General features: G+C 37.1%; 1 long non-coding RNA gene across 1 annotated transcript; it reads left to right on the top strand.

Annotated features, from left to right (window-relative positions):
• The first annotated feature begins 7,268 nt into the window (after nucleotides 1-7,268).
• Nucleotides 7,269-7,950, top strand: LOC145014456 (uncharacterized). The gene is made up of 3 exons (XR_013665539.1): nucleotides 7,269-7,436; nucleotides 7,526-7,723; nucleotides 7,810-7,950. It is a non-coding gene; the product is annotated as an uncharacterized LOC145014456 (long non-coding RNA).
• Nucleotides 7,951-9,311: the final 1,361 nt, after the last annotated feature.

The raw sequence follows: 9,311 nt of genomic DNA, 5'->3' as shown, positions 1-9,311 counted from the left end.
TTCTTCTATTGCTAGGCAGTAAGGAGCTTTGGGTACGGGGGTAGCACTGGGAACGAAGTCGATTTGGAATTCGACTTGTCGTGTGAGTGGTACATCTGGTAGATCTTCTGGGAATACGTCAGGTAAGTTGCACACTTCTGGAATGTCTTTGATATCATTCACTTCTTGTTTCTTATCTATGATGTGGGCTAAGAATGCGTGGTATTCCTTTTGGAGATACTTTTGGGCTTTGACGGAAGAGATGCTTTGCAAATTTGCACTGGGTTTATCGTCGTAGATGAAAAGGGTTTCGTCGTTTGGCAGATTAAGGCGAACAACCCTTTCGTAACATAGAATGTCGGCATGATGAGAACTTAACCAATCCATACCAATGATGATGTCGAAACTTTTTATGGTGACCGGCATTAGATTGATTTTGAACGAATGGTTATTTAGAGTGAGGGTACACCCTATGTATATATCATTAGTGCGCTCAACCTTTTTGTTTGCTATTTCTACAACGTATGAATATTTTAATGACTGGGGGTTTTGTTTAAGTAATTGTTTGAATTGGTGGCTCACGAAACTCCTCTCCGCTCCACTATCAAATACTACGCATGCATAAGAGTTATTGAGTAGAAACGTACCGGTAACCATTGTAGGATCCTTGACTGCCTCCCCATGTCCTATCGCCAGGACTCTCCCTACACCTCCAGTATTAGGGGCTTGTGCCTTGGGGAAGTTCCTCCTAAAGTGCCCTGCTTCACCACATCCATAACAGGTTTGGCTTGCCCCTGCATTGGCAACTTGGTTGATCGGTCGTGCTGGTGCTTTACAGAAATGAGCGGTATGCCCCTTCCTGTCGCAGTTTTTGCAGTGCATTTCCCGACAAGCACAAGTGTGGTGGAAGTTGAACTTGTTGCACTTTAGGAGATTTTCAACATATTACTTCGGTGGTGCTGGAGTGGTGGTAGTAGTGGCAGCACAGACAACCACAATCTATTGCTTCTTGGCGGGGTCCTGTGCCGGTTGCTTCTTTCTATTGTTCCGGAACTTCCTCTTGTTGTTCCTTCCTTTTGCTTGGTCGGTGGTGGTGATCACGGTACCACGACTGGCCCTGTGATCGATAAGTTGTTGTCCCAATTCCTTGGCACTTTCAAAGGTAGTGGGTTTCGAGGCCAATACACTATCTTGAATCTGGGATGATAGTCCCCAGAGGTATCGTTCCACCTTTTTCCCCTCTGGAGTGACCATTGTTGGAAAGAGGAGTGCTAGGTCATTAAACCAGACATTGTAAGTTTCAAGATCTGTGCCCGACATTCTGAGGTTCCAGAGTTCTTCTTCGATTTTTTGTATTTCACCCCTCGGGCAATACTCCTTTAGCATCAATGCTTTCAAATCTTCCCTGCTTATGAAGTTAGCCACTGCGGGAGTAAGTGATTTAACTCGGCCATTCCACCAAGTGAGAGCCCTACCGGTGAAAGTGAATGCTGCGTACTTGACCTTGCTCGTTTCGGGACAAGCATAGATTTCGAAGACTGCTTTGGTCCTTTCGAACCATTACATCAGTGTAATGATTCCCCCGCTCCCATCGAAGGTATTGGGTTTTCCATCTGTGAAATCCTTGTAGGTGCATTCCTTTGTGCGCCCCAAATTGTCACGCTGGTTGGAGGGTGTAGCACCAGATCCAGATCCAGATCCATCATTACCATTAGTGTCGATTTGCGACATAGCTGCTGCCACAGCTGCTGTTACTGCAGCCTAGAACATTGTTGGATCAAATTGTGGTGGCGGCGGCGGAGGAGGTGGTGTTTCGCTACTGGAAGGTCTTGGTATTTTCCTTGGTGGCATAGTTCAGTCATAAGTTTCAAATGACAAGTCGGTAAGACTTCAATAGTAATAATGAGTCGAGTGTTACTTGTTTTATCTCATTTGTATTATATCCCGACGTTATTGCATTAGCAAGTAATTCATAGAAAAAGTTTACGCAATTAAACTTATGAATTAAATAGTGGTGACTCAAACAGAGTCATGTGTTTGGTTCCGCGTCTGACCCACTCCTAAGATTCGCTCGTTGTGCCCCAGTTATGTGTAATTAAAATTTTAATAAGCTGTTGATGCTAATGAGTCTGCCCTAAGTCCACAACCAAACAAGGAACGAGTCCTAAGGTGGACTTACCATTTCTAGGTCGATTACTTCTTTAATTACACATAACAACGAGGTACACTTAAAAATCTTAGAGTTATCAGTTGTAAATTGTTTGTAATACCACATAGTAAAATCTCATGTCAACATCCAATGAAGTAAAATGCATGCCAAATTCATTGATAGATTTTTAGTACATATTGTTTTGGAGAACATTTGACCTTATAAGGGTCTACATTACATCAATGTAAAAGATAGTTTTGACAACACAAAAGCCCTTTGAATAGTGTAATCACTTAGTCACAGGGTCAACCTACATACAAAAGAGTAGCACCAACGCATGCTCATAAACTTATACTACAAAGATGTGTGAGTAGTAATGAGTCCTACTCACTATGATCCTTCCCTAATGGAGCTTGGGATGATGTCTATGCGCCTTGTAGTTCTGCTAATCTCCGTTCGGTTGCAACCATTCTCTCCTCAAGCGCCATGTATCTTTCCCGATACTCCCTTGCTTCTGCTCGAGCAGCGAGAAGGTCCTGAATGAGTTGGTCTCTATAGTGGGAGTCTCGTTCCAGGTGTCTAGTGTGAGCAGTGGTAGACTCTATGATGGTACTTAGCTCCCGGACCTGATCGGTCGTCATCCTACCACGATCATCCGTAATCGCTATTTATTGAGTCATGACTAGGAGGGCCCTATCAGCCGGTCCCCCATGGCTGAGGTTGTAGTAACCACGTTGGTCGCTATATGGTGACCGTTGGCGTTGTTGTCGGCTCCACCTCTCGATCATTGTTGCACAACGGGCTCAGGCCCGTTGTGGCCAAAGAGCTTTGCAGGCACCCTGGCGATGTAAGGATGGTTGAAGACTTCTGGTTCTTCTTCACTTTCGTCCTCATCCATGTCTACCTCGACGTTTTCCTCCTATTCTTCTTCCTCCTCCTATTCTTCTTCCTTTGGTTCCTCTTCGGGGTACTCTTCGGGATCTTCTTCGATTGGTTCTTCGTGCTCTTCTTCAATCCATCCGACGTTTCCCTGATTGGGAAAGTATGGATCTCCAGGTAGGTGAAATCGGACCATGACGTCTGCGCGAGAAATGGGGTGTAAGAAGCATGCAATGGTTAATAATAATAATACTATTGCACTATAGCCACATACAAATACTCCTATAGTATTATGAGTTCTTAGATTTGGTTCTTTGCGCACTCTTTGTAGGGTGAAATTAGGTTATTAGATTTGTTGCCCACTACAACTATCCCCTAGTATGTGTAATTCACTTCTCGGACAGATATAGTTGATCAGGCTATATCCCTCCCAGACTCGATTCACTTATACTAAGGCATACCCATAGTGTACAAATACTCTTCTTTTACTTTATGTTCTCCTAGTTATGACACTACGCGAGTATGTAATGCATGTAAGTATACTTTAAACGAGAAAAACTATTTATTTTCTAAAAGTATAACCCGTTAAAATGTTTTAAAATTAGAGAATTTTAGTCCCAAATGTGTTTATAGTTTGTATATCTTATGTGGTTTGATATAATTAGTTCACTATAAACCGTGCTCTGATACCAATCTGTCACACCCCCAAACCAAGGATGGCGGAAACATCCGGAGGTGGAGGACTTCATGTATAGTATCATAACCACAATTGCAATAGTAATTTAAGCAAACACAACCAACATATATATATAATTGAAAGATTTACATCATTGTATGAATTACATGTTTCCAAATCAATTACAATATGTTGACAAAATGGGAAATGTTTGACGCCTTAACATCCCATCCTCAAAATGCACTTGATTACCGGTTTAGTGATTTCCTGAGAATACAAGTTGTGTGAAGAAGTGTCAACACAAAGGTTGGTGAGTTCATAAGCTTTTGTTTTAACTTGATAAAAGCTTTTCTCTTACAAATGAAATGTTTATTCCAGAAAAATCTGATATTTTCCTTCAAATGTGTAATGTAGTCTTATATCCATAGACCAAAATGTGTAAGTAACCTTTCTTACTTATAATAAATAATGCAAGTTTAAATCCGCATAAAATCTTTTGATTCCAATGAAATTCCCATAAATTTCTATGTTTGTTAATACTTTATGTGAGTTATTATAACCATGCTATGACCTAGTTGGCCTAAAACGACGTTCTTCAGGCGTTGGAAATGTTATGACATTTGTCACCCCAGATTTGCCGATCTAACTGTTGCACACAGTTAAGGAGTGGGTAATGGGTTTGTCAAACCCAATAGAGATCTATATACAACTATCACGCTCTCCCTCCAGGAGACTCTGGTTAGAATACAAGACTTATTGGTAAATGTGAAGCGAATGTCTCACAAACTCATTAACGAATTTACATGTATTGTAATGAAAATCCCTTTTCGTATAAATGTACCCTTTTTGTATGAGTGTGTTATGCAATGTATCATAAACTATACCTATTATAGTTTATCAAAACAAGGGTAGTAGTGGTAATGTACGTAAACTATATTTAACATAGTTTATTCAAATGTTTGTATGTAATGGATGTACTTTGATTATAACAATTTGTTATCTTTTATACTCCATATATATATATATATATATATATATATATATATATATATATACATATATATATATATATATATCAAAATCCATTTATTTACTGATGCATGTCTATATACCAAGACAAAATTTCATTTATTCGCAATAACATATGTTCACATAAAGATATATACACCTTGCTCGACATGTTACAAGGTGAAAAGAAATTGTTAGCATTTTTCTGTTATTAACATTTTTCATTACCGTTCTTAGAAAATTTATAGAAAATTCATAACAGGTCCAAATCAGAATCCGTAAATTCTGGGAGTTAGAAAAAATGAGTCTAGTTTGTTCATAAATTTTCCCATGATTTTTAGTGACCTCCAACTTAGGTGAAAATGTCCATAAACACAGACTGGTCCAGATTGGTTCTTGAAATGATACGCAGTTTTGTAAAAATCACCATAAATTGTAGAGAAATCGTATGGAAATGTGCAAGTAGCCAATTTAAAGCTAAGAACTTTAACTACTTACACCTTGTACAGTTTTTAAAACTAAAAGGTTTTAGTTGACCAAAACAATCTGTGAATGGAGTCTAACTTTTCCGATGAAAGCTGTTAGAAGCATTTAGTTGTGTTCGTGGTGATTTAACTTGTATTCCCCCTCTTAAAAATTAAGAAAATATGAAAATGTAGGGGTATGAACTCAGATTGTGTGATTTTGGTGGATGGATGTTGGAGAAGGGAAGTGTTCAACTCAAGAACACTTAGAAGATTTCTTGAAGATTCGAAGATCTAACACAAATATGATGAAGTTTGTTTGAGCAACCGATGATTTGAGTAGAATAGAGTGTAATGGTCACAAGGAGGATGAATTATACTTACCAAGTGTGTAATAAAGCTTGATGATCAGCCTTGGAATCCCAAAATTGAGTGAGAAAGTTAGAGAGAAAAGTTGAGTTTGATCTTTGGTGAAATGAGAGCAAGTAAGTGAGAATGAGGAGAGAGGATGAGTGTCCAGCTCTAAGAACGTAGGGGTAACTTGTGAGAGAGGGAAAAAGTACAAGGAAGTGACAAGGTATTATAGGGAGGTGTGTGGGTTAGTTAGGGAGTGAGTGTGGTGGTTGCTTGTGTCATAAATCAAAGATAAGTCAACACTCCACCTTAATTACTCGAACCACTAAATCTTGGATAAGATTTGCATTAAAAACATGATTAACTAGGACATATGGGTCTTAATATGTTAAAATAAAGTTTTGGGTGAAAATCCCGCTTTAAAATGATAAAAGTACGGGTTTAAAATGCTAAAAATATTGAAAACCAGGCAAAAATTGTAAATTTTCGAAATTCTGGGCCGGAGGTTCGGTCCCAGCATTAGAACCGAATGTGGATGAGGGAACTGAAAGTAGGGTTCAGCCTTGGAAGAGGAACTGAGAGAAGGGGAAGGTGAACCGAAGGTGCGAAGGGAAGGACCGAAAGCGAGGTTCGGTCTCAGGCGGGTTTCGGTTCTCAAGGGTTTCGGTGCTCGGGGTTTCGGTTCTCGGCTGCTTCTCGGTTCCAGAAGGGAGGTTTCGGTGCTAGGGGTTTCGGCTCCTAAGAGGTTCGGCTCCTAAGAGGTTCAGTTCCTAAGAGGAGTTTCGGTTCCTTAACGCTGTTTTACTCATTTTTACTCCGTTTTAAGTGGTTTTTGACCCGGTTAAGGGTCGGGATGACCCAAGTGATTATAAAAAGTTACGGGAACTCTTGAGAGAGATTTTGGGAGAGATTTAAAATAGAGAGAGATAGAGTGAATACGATTGAGAGAGGTTTCGTTTGTGACATTTTTTAGTGTCCGGTTTCGCAATGCAAGGTCCGTGAACCCCATTAAGCCATGTTTTAGTGTCCTACACACTCCCGATGAGTGTGTAATAGTGTTTTATCGCTTTGGTTCAATGTTTAGCATTATCACGGCTATAAAATTCTAACACACGAATTTTCCAAATGATAATTTCTCATTAAAATAGCGAGTTGTTTAGTAATTACACAATGTAAACCCTAATATACAAGGGTTAATTGAATCGTCCGGTTTGACTTGTTGACGTTTTTTGACTTTGACTTGACCCGAAATTGACTATTGTCACACATGGTAAGTCTCGTGTGCGTGTATCATGTGCGTCTATCGGATGCACATGAAACAAGTGCAAAATCAAATACCAATAGAAATAATAGCAACTTACGTTTTTGGTTCATAATGATCACTATTTTTTTTCTCAACGTTTTGTTTTCGTTCTAAGTAAAATTACAATTTTTTTTGTTATAAATATAGCTTTTTTTTTTTTGTCCCTCATTTTAGTTGGAATACATTAAAGGGGAGTTCTTAACATGTTTTTTTTTTCAATCAAATTTGTTTTTCCGCACGCAACAAAAAGAAAGGAGGATACATCATCTTGACCAAAATGATAAATAACATGTCTGACAAGTCATTCAGTTTCCTCCAATCTACATCTATATGTAATGAAACATCATCAAGCATGTAATGAACCCTCCTGATGAAATAAAATGTTTTATTAATAATACTTTATAGATTAGTATTCCAAATATCATTAACATGTCCCCAACGTAATCTATTTCATTTTTCCAACAAAGAACACTCCTTGGAGAAGAGACATTGCAGAAGCAAACCGTGGGGTCATAGTTTTAAGGTGAAATGGTTGCGGTCACAAGAGTTGCCTTTCTAGAAAACACTTCATCTAAAGAATCTTTGAATCAATACAAACCTGTTAAAATCAGTAGAGCTTGCCAGGTATGCAGTGTACTATGACATTTCTTCATATCATTCTATTCACATAGAGATTTTGATTATATACTATTTGGTTAATGAATTCGTTTAAGGAGTTACCTCAAGATATTGGAGAAGCTCTTTGTGAGCTGTTTAATGGGGAAAATTGCATGGATGAAAATCATACTATTTAGTTAAAAAGACTCCCTATTTGACTACATGGTTCAACAACTTGATGGATTGGAATGGATATTTGTACATCTGAATTCTATGGAAAAGACAAAACTTATGATCTCAACTTCAAAGAAGAGGTAGCTTTTTTATGACTAATTTTATTTAATCATTCAATACCATAATTTTTTTTATTGATTTGTTGAATTCCTATGCGTGTATGCAGAACAACAACGAGTCACAAAATATTTCAGGAGTACAATGGAAGGATCTTTACAAATCGTTTATGAGGGAATACCCAATTGTATCCGTTAAAAACCCTTTTGATCAATATGATTGGGATACATATGCCCATATGACTGATGAATGTGGTGACAAAGTTCAAATTGTTGGAGATGATCTTTTGTCTACTAACCCAACATTTGTTTTCCAAAATTCAGTTACAAGTTTTGTGAAATGAAAAATCTTCATTTTTAAAAGATTTAACGATCCACATACCATATTTGGAACAAGCTGAAACCAAAGGGGACCCAAAAGATTATACCATAAGGACCAAATTTTATGTTTCTTTTAGGTTGAGTGAAGGGCAAAATCATCATTTTTAAAATATTTTACGATTTGCCTTGTATGAAAGAAGGTATTGTCATACTAAGACTCTCCTGATAAAATATTGTATGGATAGATAAAATATTTGATAAAAACAACTTTATATATTGAGAAATGGAAGAAAAACAAAGAAGTACAAATTTATAGAACTTTATAACGTATTCCTGAATTTTCACATAAAGTTGTTCTTTGTGTATTATATAACATATGGTTTGATTTTTATATTTTTTTCATCAGGATTGGATATGCTAATAAGGTGAACGATATTTAACTTGATTTAGGTTTAGGGGCACTTATTTTTCGAAGTTTTAGTGATATGGGATTATGTATCTTACTGATGTAGATCAACTATAGCACTTTGAAACGTTCTTCACTGTAAGTCAATATACGGATTGGTAAAACAAATACCTTAAGCTTCCAGAGCAAAATAAGAGATGGTAACAAATTTAATAGAACTGATTAGGGATGATTATGGTTGCTTTCTTCCATGTTTCTCATTTTTTATTATTTGAACCTACTTTTGAATTCGATGGCCTGTTTCTTGCATGTTTGAAGACTTTTGGATATTTATAAAGATTTTTTTGTTTGTGTATTGTTGAGTCGTTCAAATGTTTTCTATTTTTATATCTTGAATCTTCGTTTTATTTATTTTTCAATTAAAAGCGCAGGTTTGTCTCGATGGAATGTCTGCTGGACAATAGTTACTTAACATGATTAGGAAAACGATAGATCAAGGTTCAACTTTTCATTGTGTTGGTTCGCAGGCATGCTCATTGGAGTATGCGAATTAAAATTTCCGGTTGTTATTTTCCTTTTTTTTTTTACACGACTTAAATTTAGTTCGATGTTAAGATATTGGGCCTTTAAGTTTGATCTTTACCTCCAATGGGTCTGTGGATATAGTTACGTCACGGACATTCAGCAATTGACTCTATGCGTATGGACTATAGATATTTAGATTATAACTTAAAAATATATTTATTTTTTTAGAACTGCACTTTAAATATATAATTAAAAGAACATAAGTTATAGCAAAATCTGATATATAACTTTCAGATGGTTAATTTGATATAATTTTTTTAAAATTTTAATTTTAGAGTTATAACATTAATAAACATAATC

The sequence above is a fragment of the Lactuca saligna genome, chromosome 9, assembly GCF_052625555.1.
Source record: "Lactuca saligna cultivar CGN05327 chromosome 9, ASM5262555v1, whole genome shotgun sequence".
In the NCBI taxonomy this organism is placed as follows: Eukaryota; Viridiplantae; Streptophyta; class Magnoliopsida; order Asterales; family Asteraceae; genus Lactuca; species Lactuca saligna.
This window is presented reverse-complemented; position numbering and strand designations above follow the sequence as displayed.